Consider the following 16591-nt stretch of genomic DNA (forward strand, 5'->3'; position numbering starts at 1 on the left):
CCCTCTTTAATCTGGGCTTGGCCGTGTGACTTGCTCTGACCAGTGGGATGTGCCTATGCCTTCGGCTTGTCCTCTCTTGCTGCTGGGAGGGCTTCATGTCATGTAAACAATTCCAGGCTAGCTTCCTATAGGAGGCCTCAGGCATTTGAGTGAGACCGTCCTAAACTAGTCCATCTGGCCCCTGTCAAGTCAGCCCAGAATCCCAGCTGCCCCACAGAATCATGAGAAATAATCAGTGTTTGTTTATTTTAAACCACTAAGCTTTGGGGGTAGTCTGTTACACAACAAAAACTAATTGATACAGCCTGAAAGTGCATCATCTCTGCAAATGCTCTGTAAAAAGCCAGGTCAATTCTAAGCCAAAGCATCTTCTGGGAGTGGTTCCAGTGGCTTCTCTCTGAATGAAGCTCAGTAAGCCTTGGGGGCAAAGGTGTGCTTTCATTGCCCTAGGGCCCAGCTCAGCATCTTCTATTGGAGGATGAACTTTCTGGAATTCAATACTAATCAAGACTTTTTTTTCCCCTCTGCCATATTTGATTTATGTTTTGAAACTTTATTATAGTATTGTTAAACAAACCCAAATAAGGTAGAATAGGATAATGGATCCTCATACAGCTATTATTCAGCTTCAAAAATTATCAATATTCTGTCATTCCTGTTTCACCCATCCTCCATTTTTTCCCCTAGAGTATTTTAAAGCAAATCCCAGACAGGCCATTTTACCAGTATGTAAGGATTTTTTAAAAATATATAATCGCATTACTACTATTGCACATTTCCAAATCAATAATCCCTTATATCATCTAATACAGAATCCATGTTCAAATAAACCCACACAACTAATTCACTACAAAGGTACCAAGAACATACAATGGCGAAAGGATAGTCTCTTCAATAAATGGAGTTGGGAAAACTGGACATCCACATGCAAAAAAATTAAACTACACCACTATCCCACACCATACACAAAAATCAACTCAAAGTGGATCAGAGACTTTAATGTAAAACGTGAAACCATAAAACTCCTAGAAGAAAAAATAGGCAGTATACTCTTGGGCATCAGTATTACCAATATCTTTCTAGATATGTCTCCTCAGGCACAGGGAAACAAAAGCAAAAATAAACAAACAGGACTGTATCAAACTAAAAAGCTTCCGCACAGCAAGGGAAACCACTAACAAAACAAAGACAACCTACCAAATGGGAGAAGATATTTGTAAATCATATGTCCAATAAGGGATTAATATTCGTAATAGATAAAGAACTCATACAATTCAACAACAGCAAAAAACAAACAACCTGATTAAAAAATGGGCAGAGGGGCTGAATACACATTTTTCCAAAGACATACGGATAGCCAACAGGCACATGGAAAGATGTTCAACATCACTAATTATTAGGGAAATACAAATCAAAACCACAGTAAGATACTACCTCACATCTGTTAGAACTGCTATCATCAAACAGGCAAGAAATAACAAGTGTTGGTGAGTATGTGGAGAAAAGAGAACACTCATTCAATGTTAGTGGAACTGTAAACTGGTAAAGCCAGAGTGTTACCAGTACAGTTTTCTCAAAAAAATTAAGAATGGGACTACCATACGACCTATTTCACTTCTGGGGTTTTTTGTTTGTTTGTTTGTTTGGGCCACGCCATGTGGCTGTGGGATCTTAGTTCCCCGACCAGGGATTGAGCCTGGGCCCACGGCAGTGAAAGCACAGAGTCCTAACCACTGGACCGCCGGGGAATTCCCAACACTTCTGGGTATTTTTTTTTTATATAACTTTTTTTTTCTTTTTTCCTTCCTTTCTTTCTTTTTTGGCTGCTTTGGGTCTTCATTGCTGGCTTGCGGGCTTTCTCTAGTTGCAGTGAGTGGGGGCTGCTCTTCGTTGCAGTGCACAGGCTTCTCATTGCAGTGGCTTCTCTTGTTGCAGAGCATGGGCTCTAGGCGTGCGGGCTTCAGTAGCTGTGGCACGCAGGCTCAGTAGTTGTGGCCCGTGGTCTCTACAGCACAGGCTCAGTAGTTGTGGCGCATGGTCTTAGTTGCTCCATGGCATGTGGGATCTTCCCAGACCAGGGCTCAAACCCGTGTCCCCTGCATTGGCAGGCAGATTCTTAACCACTGTGCCACCAGGGAACTCCCCCCAACATTTCTAGGTATTTATCCAAAGAATATGAAAATACTAATTTGAAAAGAGATATGCACCCCTATGTTCATCATAGCATTATTTTAAATAGCCAAGATATGAAAACAACCTAAGTGCCAATAAATGGATGAATAAATAAAGAAGATGTGGCATATATTATATATACAATGGAATACTACTCAGCCATTAAAAAGACGAAATCTTGCCATCTGTGACAACACTGATGCACCTTGAGGGTATCAAGCTAAGTGAAATAAGTCAGAGAAATACAATACCATATGATTTTGCTCACGTGGAATATAAAAAACAAACGAACAAACCATACCAAACAAAAACAAACATGTAGATACAGAGAACAGAGTAGTGGTTACCAGAGCGGAAGGGTGAGAAGGGCAAAATGGGTAACATATGTTGTAACTATATGGTTGGCAACTGTATGGTGACAGATGGAAACTAAATTTTTGGTGGTCAGCAGGCTGTAGTGTATACAGAAGTAGAAATATAATGCTGCATACACGAAACATGTAATATTATACACCAATGTTACATCAATTAAAAAATAAATTAAAAAAAAAAGAATCCACATTCAATTTTCCCTGGTTGTTTAAAAAACGTCTTTTTTTAAGTTGCTTTGTTTGAATTAAGAGCCCAGTAAGTTGGTCCACTGATTGATGGGTCTCTATGTCTTTTTTCCTCTCTTTTTAAAAAAAAATTTAAGGGACTTCCCTGGCGGTCCAGTGGTTAAGACTTCGCCTTCCAACACAGGGGATGGGGGTTCGATCCCTGGTCAGGGAGCTAAGAACCCACATGCCTCGTGGCCAAAGAACCAAAGCATAAAACAGAAGCAATATTGTAACAAATTAAATAAAGACTTTAAAAATGGTCCACATCAAAAAAAAAAACCTAAAAAAATTAATTAATTAAGATATAACTCACATGTCATAAAGTCTGCCATTCTGAAGGGCACAATTCAGTGGAGATTTTTAGTATATTCACAAAGTTGTGCAACAATTACCATAATCTAATTCCAGAACATTCTCACCAACCTAAAAATAAACTCTGTAGTCATCAGCAATCACTGTTTATTTCCTCTTCCCCCTGGCCCCTGGCAACCACTAATCTGCTTTCTATCTCTATGGATTTGCATATTCTGGACCTTTCATGTAAATAGGATCTTATAATATGTGATCCTTTGTGACCAGTTTCTGTCACTTGGCATAATATTTGCAGGGTTCATTCATCATGTAAACTGAATGTTTGTGCCTCTGCCAAATTCCTCTGTTGAAGCTCTAACCCCCAATGTGATGTTATTTGGAAATGGGGTCTTTGTGAGGTAATTAGGGTTGGATGAGGTCCTGAAGGTGGGGCCCTCATGACAGGATTAGTGCCCTTATAAGAAGAGACATCAGAGAGCTTGTTCTCTCTCTCTCTCTCTCTCTCCATGATCCCATAAAAAGGAGGTCACATGAGCACACATCCAGAAGGTGGCTGTCTGCAACCCAAGGGGAGAGCACTCACCAGAAACCAACCATGCTGGTGCCCTCATCTTGGACTTCAGCCCCCAGAACTGTGAGAAAATAAATTTCTGTTGTTTAAGCCTCCCAGTCTATGGTATATATTCAAGACCCATTTATTCTCTAGTTCTGCCCACATGGAGACAACCTCCTTGAAAAGGCATTGAACCCTTCCGTTCACTTTAACACCTTGGGCTGAAAACACGTGTTCCAAGGTTTCAACTATGAGATCCACATTCTTAAAGCACTAATTCTTTTTTTTTTTCTGGTTTTATTGAAGTATAATTGACAAATAAAAGTGTAAGGTATTTAAAGTGTACAACGTGATGATGTGATATACATATACATTGTGAAAGGATTCCCCCATCCATCACCTCACATATTTATTTACCTTTGAAAGCACTAATTCTTAAACCTCATCTAGATTTCTCCCCTTGGATGGGGGGAGATGACCCAAACACAACGAAGAACAGCTTAGGACTGTGAGCTCTGCTCGCCCAGAAGACCTTGCAGCTTCCCTGACCACCCGGCTGGAGCCAGGATTAGGGCCCTGAGACGAGGGGCACCTGCTGGGCTGCCACCACAGGCCCCAACTCCTGTCCTCTTCACTAGGCTGGCTGTCACCTCTAGTTTCCCTGGAGTCTGGGGACTCCAAAGGGTCTCTGCTCACACTTCCGTATCACGCCTGTTGCCTCAGCACTGCTGATCCACACCAAGGGGGAACAGCACACAGAACTGCTTTTCAACACACCAACGTTCCACACAAAAGTTATTTTATAAGCCTGCAGGTTCTTTTTCATCAGAAGACATTCCCAAGGCCATGACTTCCCCTGGCTCTCCACTGCCCTTGCCAGCAGACTGGACATGCGTGGCCGCAGTGCTGAGTCGGGCACACCCCCCTGGCTCCACTCCGGCGCACTCTCCTGGAGAACTGAGGATGGTGCCCTGGCCTCATCAGCTGGATCTGTCCCAAAGCCAGTCCTAGAGTGACAAGAGCCACACCTTCAGGTCTATTCCACTGACCAGCCTCACAGGACCGAGCTGGGCCCACGGACCTTGGTCTGGATTGTGTTGGCTGGTCATTCTTGCCTAGGTTCACAGGCCAACTGCCACTGTCCTTCCTTTCCTGCTCATCACTGCACCAGCATCTCACTCCTACCTGCTGCCGTCACACGCCTGGCAACCTCTTGTTCTGGGGCCAGCCAAGAACTGAGACCCCAGCAGGCCCCTAGTTCCCAGAAGGCCCCATTAAACTACTACTGCCTAGCCGTGTTCTCGAGGCTTCAGAGCCCGGGAGAGTGCGGAGAGCATAGCAAACCGCGGCGCCCCAGCCCCGGACCGGGCTCCATGGAGGCGCGGGAACCTCGCCGCACCCCACCTCCCAACACAGGCGACCTCTTCGCCCGCCTGTCCCGCGGACCCGGGCGCACCTCCGGCCACCGGGACCCAGGACGGCGACGCGGGGCTCGGCTGACGCGGGGCTTGGCTGGTGGCGGGTGCTGGGGTGGGCGGGGACCCGGGCTCCAGTCCGGAGGCCGCGCGGACCGCCGGGCCCACCTCCGTCCCCGCCGCCTGGAAAGCTATGGTATATTATTATGGCAACCTGAGCAGGATAAGACATAGCATCTATCAGTACTTCCTTTTTTTATTTTTTATTTATTTATTTATTTATTTTTATTTTTTTTGCGGTACGCGGGCCTCTCACTGCTATGGCCTCTCCCGTTGCGGAGCACAGGCTCCGGACGTGCAGGCTCAGCGGCCATGGCTCACGGGCCCAGCCGCTCCGTGGCATGTGGGATCTTCCTGGACCGGGGCACAAACTCGTGTCCCCTGCATTGGCAGGCGTACTCTCAACCACTGCGCCACCAGGGAAGCCTCCCAGTACTTCCTTTTTTTAAAAAAATAAGGGTGAAACATTTTATTCTCAATTTTCTTTTTTAAATAAATTTAAACAGTAAAACAAAAATTCACAAGCTGTCTCCCTGTTCACTCTCTGCCTCCCTCCCCTACCTGTAGTCTTTAGTCTGGCTCCCTTTCCTTCACCCCACTCACACAGGCACAGGGTATCCAACTAAGAAGACAAACTGCTCTAAATAGATGGAGACATGATGAAGGGAGGAGGTGACCTGTGTCCACATTCCAGGTTAAACTGCACAAATCTGCATTTTCTGGGTTCTAAATAGTTTCCTTTCATTTCTCAAATTGAAAAAAAAAAAAAAAAAAATCCCTGGACCAGATGCTTCAAAGTTCCCAGGACCGCCAAAGAACGCCTTGAACTCTCAAACTCCTAATTTATCCCTCCCCCACCCCCTTTCCCCCTTGGTAACCGTAAGTTTGTTTTCTATGTCTGTAAGTCTGTTTGTTTTGTAAATAAGTTCATTTGTATCATATTTTAGATTCCACATATAAGTGATATATGGTATTTGTCTTTCTCTTCCTGACTTACTTCACTTAGTATGATAATCTCTAGGTCCATCCATGATGCTGCAAATGGCATTATCTCATTCTTTTTTATGGCTGAGTAGTATTCCATTACACACACACACACACACACATACACGTCACATGGCTACTGTATATATATAAAGAGTATATCTACATATAATAGCTGTATATAGATATCTATATATAATAATTATAAGCGTCATTGTAATCTTTCTTGACATAGTATGCACCTCTTGCTCCTTGAAAGACTGTTTCCTTCATTTCTTTGTGGTTGAGCAGCTCTGGCGCAGTTGCTGCCATTACCACATCACACTCTGCAGCGGCCACCATCTTACCACCAGGACCAGTACTTCATTCCTTTTTATTGTAATATAACATTCTAATGTATGGATACACTACATTTTCTTCATCCATTCATTAATTGATAAGACATTTGGGTTGTTTTCATTTTTTGGCTATTATGAGTTATATTGCTATTAAGATTCGTGTACAAGTTTTTGTGTTGGTGTATGTTTTCAGTTCTCTTTGGGTATATTCCTAGGAATGTGGTTGCTGGGTCATATGGCTACTCCACGTTTAACTTTTTGAGGAACTGCCAGTCTGCTTTCCAAGGCAGCTACACCATTTTACATTCCCATCAGCAATGTACGAGGGTTTTGATTTCTCACCAACACTTGTTATTATCTATCTTTTTCATTACAACCATCCTAGTGGGTATGAAGTGGTATCTCGTTGTGGTATTGATTTGCATTTTCCTGATGACTAATGACGTTGAGCATCTTTTCACCTGCTTATAGGCCATTTGTATACCTTCTTTGGAGAAATGTTTATTCAAATCCTTTGCCTATTTTTTTAAACTGGTTTATCCTTTTTTTTTTTTTTTTTTTTTTTTGCGGCACACGGGCCTCTCACTGTTGTGGCCTCTCCCACTGCGGAGCACAGGCTCCAGACGCGCAGGCTCAGCGGCCATGGCTCACGTGCCCAGCCGCCCCGCGGCATGTGGGATCTTCCCAGACAGGGGCACGAACCTACGTCCCCTGCGTTGGCAGGCAGACTCTCAACCACAGCGCCACCAGGGAAGCCCTATCTTTTTATTTTTGAGATACAAGAGTTCCTTATGTATGCTGGCTACTAGACTCTTATCAGATGTATGATTTGTAAATATTTTCTCCCGTTCTGTGGGTTGTCTTTTCACTTTCCTGATAGTGTCCCCGATGCACAAAACTTTTTAAGTTTGATGAAGTCCAATTTATTTTTTATTTATTTTTCTATTTTTTGGTTATTTATGCTTTTTGGTGTCATATCTAAGAAACTAGTGTCTAATCCAAGGGCACAAAGATATACATGTGTTTTATTCTAAGAATTTTATAGTTTTAGCTCTTGTATTTAGGTCTTCGATCCATTTGGAGTTAATTTTTGTATATGGTGTGAGGCAAGAGCCCAACTTCATTCTTTTGCATGTGGCTAACCAGTTGTCCCAGCACTAGTTTTGTTTTTTTTTAAATTAATTAATTAATTAATTTATTTTTGGCTGCATTGGATCTTCGTTGCTGCACACAGGCTTTCTCTAGTTGTGGCGAGCGGGGGCTACTCTTTGTTGTGGTGCACAGCCTTCTCATTGTGGTGGCTTCTCTTGTTGCGGAGCACAGGCTCTAGGTGTGCAGGCTTCAGCAGTTGTGGCCCGAGGGCTCTAGAGTGTAGGCTCAGTGGTTGTGGCTCACGGGCTAGGTTGATCTGTGGCATGTGGGATCCTCCCGTACCGGGGCACGAACCCGTGTCCCCTGCGTCGGCAGGCGGACTCTCAACCACTGCGCCACCAGGGAAGCCCTGCACCTTGCTTTTTAAAAACTATTTTAAAATAAAACATAGAGGTAACAGAAAACAAATGTATACTTTAATGAATTATTATAAGATAAACAAACTTTATATCTACCATGAAATCAAGGAATGGAACCCAGTCAGCCAGCCTAAAAGGTCCTCCATGAGCCCCATCTCAACTATAGCTCGCCAAAAAAGTAACCAGCATCCTAATTATTACAGCAATCACTTTGTTGGCTTTCTTTCTGGTTTTATCAACCAAGTGTGCCTCCCTAGACAGTATAGTTTAGTTTTCAGCCTTGCCCATTTTAAAAATTTCATATCTTTTAAGCCTCTTTTAATCTACAATCTACAGGATTTCTCCTCCATCCCATCCTTTTACATTTCATCTGTTAAAGAACCCAGGGTATGTGTCCCAGAGAGTGCTCCCAGTCTGCACTCACTGTGCAATTCAACACATTCCTCTGTTCCTGCTTTTGCACACTGGGGGTTGGATCAGACTCAAGCATAAATCCTTTGTCACGACTACACATGGTGCTGGGTTCTCCCAACAGGAGGTAATGTCTGGTTTTCACTCTTTTCTGATGTTGATACCTATCAATGCTTAATGCCTAGACCCATTAATTCATCAAGGGTTGCTAAGTGTGATATTCTCACTCACATGGCTATCTGATCAAGCCTTTTCCCATGAGGCAAGCAGAGTCAGTAGCTTTGCCAAGCAGCTTTGCCAAGATATCTGATATGAATGACATAGTGTACTTTCCTCCCACGTCTGACCTATGAAATCAGGAAGTCTCCAGGCCTGTGTGATTTGTTTTCAAATGCCTGCTTCTCAGAAAAAGATTGGCTGGCATCAAGACATGCACTGCCTTTACCCTTGTAATCCAAAGCTACCTGAATGATTTTATCAACCAAGACTCACTCCTGGGTCCACAGACCAAATGCCTGTAGCAGGCAGTACACTTCTGACAGGTGATGCATGTATGTGATCGGTGTTAGCATGTCTGGGAGGCTTGGCACCTACACCAGATCCCTAGGGCATCTCCCAAGCTGGAGTATTGACTTAGGTGAAGCAGAACAAAAAAACCTGGACTTTCCTGGTGGCGCAGTGGTTAAGAATCCACCTGGGGCTTCCCTGGTGGCGCAGTGGTTAAGAGTCCGCCTGCAGATGCAGGGGACACGGGTTCGTGCCCCGGTCCGGGAAGATCCCGCATGCCACGGAGTGGCTAGGCCCGTGAGCCATGGCCACTGAGCCTGCGCGTCCGGAGCCTGTGCTCCGCAACGGGAGAGGCCACAATAGTGAGAGGCCCGCTTACCGCAAAAAAAAAAAAAAAAAAGAATCCACCTGCCACACCATTGTAAAGCAATTACACTCCAATAAAGATGTTTTAAAAAAAAGAATCCTCCTGACAATGCAGGGGACACGGGTTCGATCCTTGGTCGGGGAAGATCCCACATGGAGCAACTAAGCCCATGTGCCACAACTACTGAGCCTGCGCTCTAAAGCCCGCAAGCCACACCTAGAGCCCGTGTACCTAGAACCCATGTTTCACAACAAGAGAAACCACCGCAACGAGAAGCCCATGCACCAAAACGAAGAGTAGCCCCCGCTTACCGCAACTAGAGAAAGCCCGCACGCAACAATGAAGACCCAACACAGCAAAAAAAATTAATTAATTAATTTTTAAAAAGAAAAACATAAAAGCCTGCCTAGTGCTGCAGACGACAGAAGCACTGAAACAGGAAGATGCGTTACTCAATGTTTCCTTAGAACCAGGCGTCTAGCACAGAGCTATCTGGGCCATATCCACATGTTTGAGGTATATTTCTCTATAGTCACTCACCTTTTTACTGTAATTTATTTGTAAAGAAAACACTTACATTGAGAGGAAAACAATTCTAACTTGCCAAAATGAGAAAGTAACATCAAGGAAAGCAAAATAATGTAAATTCGAGTGAGAAAGCATTGCCTGCTGAACTAGGGATCTGCTCTCTCTTTTTGGAAAAGGGAGACTAGCAAGGGTTAGAGAGGTGTTTGAAATATATTAGCACCAGACTGAGTCTTTCTCCTAGAGCAGTCATTCTCAGCTGGGAGGTGGATTTTGTCCCCCAGGTGACATTTGGCAATGCCTAGAGATATCTTTGGTTGTCAGAACTGGGGGTGGTGGTGCTACTGGCATCTAGTGCGTGGAGGTCAGGATGCTGTAAACATTCTACCCTGCACAGGGCAGCCACCCCACAGCAAAGAATTTTTTGGCCCCCAAATGTCAGCAGTGCTGAGGCTGAGAAACCCTTTCCTAGAGAAGTAAGAAGGATTGAAAAAGAACTGAAAAGAAATTTCCTCACTTTGGGATTCAATGTTATTTAATGCAGGATCCAAGTACCAGTACCATGTTACGCCATCCAACATTAACTAATGGCACACAATCCACACTTAGAGAAAGCTGTTTAAATGATGAGATGTCTTGGAACGAAAGCACCAGTGCTAAAAGAACAATGTTATCAGAGAGCTCATCTCGGAGAAGTCCACAGACCCAGCGGCAGTACTAGTTCACGCTGTGCTGCACGCTGTTCTTACAGTCAACATTTATTAAGCACCTACTATGTGCAGCCACTGTGCTGGGAACTGGTCAGGTGTGATTCCAGTAAGAGGTATACAGGCCAGTGGGGGAGGCAAGGAGGTAAATAAATGAGTAGAAAACAGTATCATGGGAGTGTGTGCAGCTAAAGGGAGGATGAGAAAATACCCACTGGGGATGGTGGCAGGGGGTTGCCAGGGAAGGTGATGATTCCAGTTCTTAGCACTCTCAAGGAGCTCCCTCTAGTTAGAAGCAGAGCTAATTCAAAAGCAATGCATGGCTTCTGGCTTCCGGCTTCTGGCAGAGTGCATGAATCCAAACACTTCTAACACTAATTGTAGTATGGATTAAGATGTGTAAATATACTCTAAAATAATTTTAAAGAAAAAAAAAGCAGTATGGTTGGAATATCCATCGCATTGCTGTTTACACTTGAAGAAAGAAAACTGGAAACAACTTAAATGCCAAACCACAGGAAAGCAGTTACCATAATCTGAGAACTAATTGCTGTTTATTGAGTCCTGACCGTGTGCCAATGGGTATATATCCAGCGTAGCACAATGATTGTACCTTTTTCTCCTTGTAGCGACTGCGAGAATTAGTCCTCCCATTCCCGGGGAAACGTCAGACCCAGAGAAGACATGGAAAGGGAGTCTTTTCAACCAATGCTGCAGAAACTACTGGAAATCCTTACTTAAAAAAAATTAAGCATAACCCTTACCTCACACCATGCATAAAAACAACTTGAAATGGATCATAGACATAATTGCAAAACCTAAAACTATAACAATTCTAGGAGAAAATACTTGTGGCTTTGAGTTGGGCAAAATTTTCTTATATTTGACACCAAAAGCACAAACCATAAAAAAAAAAAAAGGTGCTGGGGGGAGAAACAATAGGAATAAGTTAGAATAATACTGTTATCAGAGTATTTGTTTTTATAGTTATCATCTATCTTTGGCAAGTGATATGAATCTCCCATTTATGGTAGTGATATAATGTTTCCTTTTTGAATAAATGTGACTAGGTTTCCAAAATGTGAATGACCCTAAGGAAAAAATGTGCAGGTAAGATATGTACAGACTCTGAAGCTAGAACCCTTGAGTTCAAATTCTGGCTCCACCTTGCCTTGGGAGAGGTCAGCATCCTCTTCTTGCCTCAGGTTCCTCATCTGTAAAATGGCCTTGATACAAAATTCTGACCTCAAAGCGTTATGGGAGTATTTACCGAGTTTCTATATATGGAAAACTTAGAACATGGGATGTATGCAGTAGCTCAGTATTTACTATTTTTATTATTCACTATTATAAATTGCAGTAAAGATGGGTTTTGGAAAACTTAAGCTTTCTTTTTTTTATTTTTTCAAAGCACAGGCTTTTATTAAGTGGTAATTTTACAGTTTTAACTTTAAAGGCAACTTATCCACCCCCACTCCCCACATATATTCCAAGACCAGTGAACTTCTCTCTTTTATTTTTGAATGATTTCCTTTATTGCTGTTGCTTGTGTACCATCAATAGAGATCTGTGAGCAAAACACTTGACTGTGAAAGAAAGAAACAAACAAACACAGTGTGGAACTAGTCACGTGGGAGCCCTGAACACTCTGAACAGCCCCTGCTTCAAGAAAGTTGTTGATGTCCTTCTGAAGGACTCCAACCTCTGATCTCCAACCTCTGACCTCCAACAAGCAAGGAGACTCAAGAGTAGAACAGAGTGTGGAGGGTCCATACTTTTGCTCTCCTCAGAAAAAAGGGACAGTGGACAAAGGGACTCCAGCAGACCTTTCTGCCTGAAAGCTTCCTTGGAGCAACACGATAAAAAACAAAACAAAACAAAACAAAAAGGAGGGAAGCAGAAGTCAGTAGCTGGAGGGACTTCAGCTCGACAGCTCTGTGGATGGAAACCTCTGCAGAGTTATCCTCTCTATGCATCAAAGAAAATAACTACCACCAAGAAAGTAACCAAGTTCACGAGGATACGAAGCAACCGGAACTCTTACACATCGCTCTTGGGACATACAATCATTTTGGAAGACTGTTTGGCAATTCTAATAAAGTGAAATATACACCTGCCCTATGAAGCAGCAATCCTACTCCTAGTATTAACCTAGAAAAATCAAGATCTATGTCCACAAAAAGAACAAACGAGAATGTGCATTGCTACTATATTCATGCTATGAATAATATGCAGTTCCAAAAGCTGAAAACAATCCAAATGTTCATCAATAGAAGAATGGATATACAAACCGTGGTATAATCACACAGCAGAAGACTACTCAGCAAGAAAAAGGAGCAAACTGGTGATCCACGCAACAACATGGATGAATCTCAAAAACATTTTGAGCAAAAGAGGTCAGGCATGAAAGAGCACATGCTACATAATTCCATTTACTCGAATGCAAGGACAGGCAAAAAACTAACCTACAGTTACAGAAATCAGAACAGTGACTGTCTAGGGTGGGTGCTAGTGGCATGAACTGACTAGAAAGGGGCATGAGCAAATCCACAGTGATGGAAATATCCTGGTTGTTGACTGGGGTGGTGGTCACCTGGGTATACACAATTGTCAAAAGCCATCTGTACTGGGATGAATAGTGTCCCCCCCAAAATTCATGTCCACTGGAATCTCAGAATGTGACCTTATTTGGAAATAGGGGCTTTGCAGATTTAATTCGTTAAATTAGAGTGAGGTCATACCAGATTACAGAAGGCCCTAATCCAATGATTGGCGTCCTTATAAGAAGAGAAAATAGAGACACACAGGGAGAATACAACGTGACGATCGAGACAGAGATCAGAATGACATGTCCACAAGCCAAGGAATTGTGAGCAACCACAAGAAGCCAGGAAGAGGCAATGAAAAGTCAAAGAAATCATGGCCCTGCTGACACCTTCATTCTGGATTTCTAGCCTCCAGGCCTGTGAGAGAACACACTTCTGTTCTTTTAAGCCACCAAATTTGTGGTACTTTGTTACGGTAGCCCTAGGAAACTAACAAACGATCAAACAGAATGTTTAAGGTCTGTGCCTTTTATTTTAAGTAATTATACTACAATTTTTTAAATTGCAAATAGCTCATTGGAAACAGCAAGCTGGTGATGAGGCCTCCTTTGGCTCCTGCTTCACCAAATTAGACAGAACACCTGAAGGAGAGCCAGGCAATGCTGGTCAGAATCCACATTTAGTGGGAGAACCGGGGCACTGCCCAGGGAGCCCCTCTCTCCCAATGGCTCCCTTCACACTCAACCAACCTCCGCATCTGTTCCCTCTGCCCACAGCAAAATGCCTCTTTTACCCTCTCAGACACAAATACTATGGGGACCACAGGCAGCACTACCTAAGAAAGCCACCTTGCAGATGCCCCATTCAAAAATGAACCAACACACTTCTGAGGGAGGTCCAAGCCTTAGAATTAAAGGCTGCAGAAAAGCCTGATTAGGGGCCAAGAGCCTCAACCCAGCTCTTCATTAACTCACAAATTTATTATCTGAAATATCAACCTTAAGGAATCTTCCATTCCTTTGCTTTCTGCAGCCCAGACACTTACAAAAGGGGAATTTTTATTTCATTATTTTGCTTCATCTTAGAAGCCCCTGACCCTGAGAACTTGTCAGTCACTAGTCTAAGCACACTGGCAGATATCTGCATGAGGATTGGCATCAGCAAAGGTCAGGAAAGTCACTGAATGCAAAGACCACCTGGCCCAATCCACACTGGATGCTCTAATCTCCATTCCGGATCCCCCACATTTATGGCCAAGGAACTTGCCAGGCATGAACTCACTGAATCCTCACAACAAAGCTAGAGGCAGGACCATTATTATCTTTCATTTTCAATGAGGGCACTGAGGACCAGAGAGGTGATATAACTTGTCTGAGGTCACACAGCAGTACACAGAGGAGGGATTTGAGCCCAGACAAATTGGCCTGGAAGTCTTAACCACTGGCTGCACTGCCAAGTGGATGCCTCTTCTTTGGATTGGGCACTGGATTCCCCAGTGACTGAGAACCCAGAGGTTTGTTACATATCCAGACTCCTTCAACTTTTTTCCCTTCTTGAGAAACAATAGAGCAGTGAGTCCCAAAGCCTACTGGGACATCCTCCAAAACATTATATAAACAAAAACTGAGTGTAACAGGATTAAGGTTGTTTAATTTTGTTTTTTGGGTTTTGGAATGTTTTGTTTTGTTTTGAAATGAAATTTAACCAAAGGACAACAGAGCGAAACTGAAAAAAAAAGGCTAAGATCAGAAACATGCATTTTTTCCCAACTGGATGGAAAACCCCAGTTGTTGGGGGTTTTTTTGTTTTTTCTTTTGGCTGCACTACATGGCTTGTGGGATCCTAGTTTCCTGGCCAGGGATTGAACCCGGACCCACGGCAGTGAAAGCAAAGAGTCCTAAACACTGGACCACCAGGGGATTCCCAAAACCCCAGTTTCTGTTGTCCATTACACCAGGAAGGAGTTTGGAGTTGGGTTTGCTAAAAAAGAATCAAACCAATGGTTCCTTACTTTAGGAAAGGACACTTCAGCCCATATGTACTGACTCTGTACATGTCCCTAGACCCTCTCCAGAGGAGTCCACAGTAGCTGTTGCCTCAAAGAACCGTCTCCAGAAAAAAAAAAAAGAACTGTCTCCAGTAGGGTGGCACAGCACACTAAAAAGACAAAGGGAGGGAATTCCCTGGCAGTCCAGTGGTTAGGACTTGGTACTTTCACTTCGGTGGCCCAGGTTCAATCCCTAGTCAGGGAAGTAATATCCTGCAAGCCATGCGGCGTGGCCAGAAAGAGAAAGAAAGAAAAGACCAAGGGGAATTTACTGCAGGAATACAGGGATGGTTCAATATTAAAAAACTTCTTTTTTTTTTTTTGGCTGTACTGCACGGCTCACAGGATCTTAGTTCCCTGTCCAGGGACTGAACCCAGGCCACGGCCATGAAAGCCCAGAATCTTAACCACTAGTCCACCAGGGAACTGCCAGAAACTTCTTAATATAGTATAACATAATGATAGATCCCAGGAAATCCATAAATGTTGAATAAGCATTTGACAAAATTTGACCAAAAAAACACACTTTGCTGATAAAAAATCCCAAAGTAGGAATCAATGGATAATTCCTTAATAAGATAAAATATATAAATCTCAGTCAAAAGCCAGCATTTTGCTTAACTAGAGAACACCAGACGCATTCCCACTAAAGTCAGATATAACACACATGTGCACACTATCACTGTACAGAAGGTACCAGCCAGTGCAATTAGATAAGCTAAAGAAATGAGAGATAAAATAATTGGATGAGGGAATATAATGTACAGCACGGTGACTATAGTTAACAATACTAGGGCTTCCCTGGTGGCACAGTGGTTGAGAGTCTACCTGCCGATGCAGGGGACACAGGTTCGTGCCCCGATCCGGGAAGATCCTACATGCCGCGGAGCGGCTGGGCCCGTGAGCCATGGCCGCTGAGCCTGCGCATCCGGAGCCTGTGCTCCGCAACGGGAGAGGCCACAACCCACAACAGTGAGAGGCCCGTGTACCGAAAAAAAAAAAAAAAAAAGAAAGAAATTAAAACAATACTGTATTGTATATTTGAAAGTTACTAAAGGAGCAAATCTTAAAAGTTCTCATTATAAGAAAAAAATTATAACTACTTGTGGTGATGAATGTTAACCCAACTTATTGTGGTAATCATTTCACACATATACATATATGGAATCATCATTTTGTACACCCAAAACTAATACAATGCTATATGTCAATTATATCTCAATTAAAAAAACAAAGATAAAGAACTGCATAGGAGGAATTGGAATTGGAAACATTTCTATTTATAGATGAAATGATTATAAGCCTAGGACAGCTAAAAGAATCAATTAAGAAACTACTACAAACAATAGCCAGTTAGAAAAGACTCCATAAAAAACATAAAATATCTAGGAATAAACCTATCAAAAAATGTGCAAGATCCATACCAAAACACTGCAAACAATACTAAAGGACACAGAAGATTTAAACAAATGGAAAGACATACCATGTTCCTGGATAGGAACATCCAACATCATCAATATGTCCATTCTCTGAATTT

Source organism: Phocoena phocoena, chromosome 20, assembly GCF_963924675.1.
Source record: "Phocoena phocoena chromosome 20, mPhoPho1.1, whole genome shotgun sequence".
Taxonomy (NCBI): domain Eukaryota; kingdom Metazoa; phylum Chordata; class Mammalia; order Artiodactyla; family Phocoenidae; genus Phocoena; species Phocoena phocoena.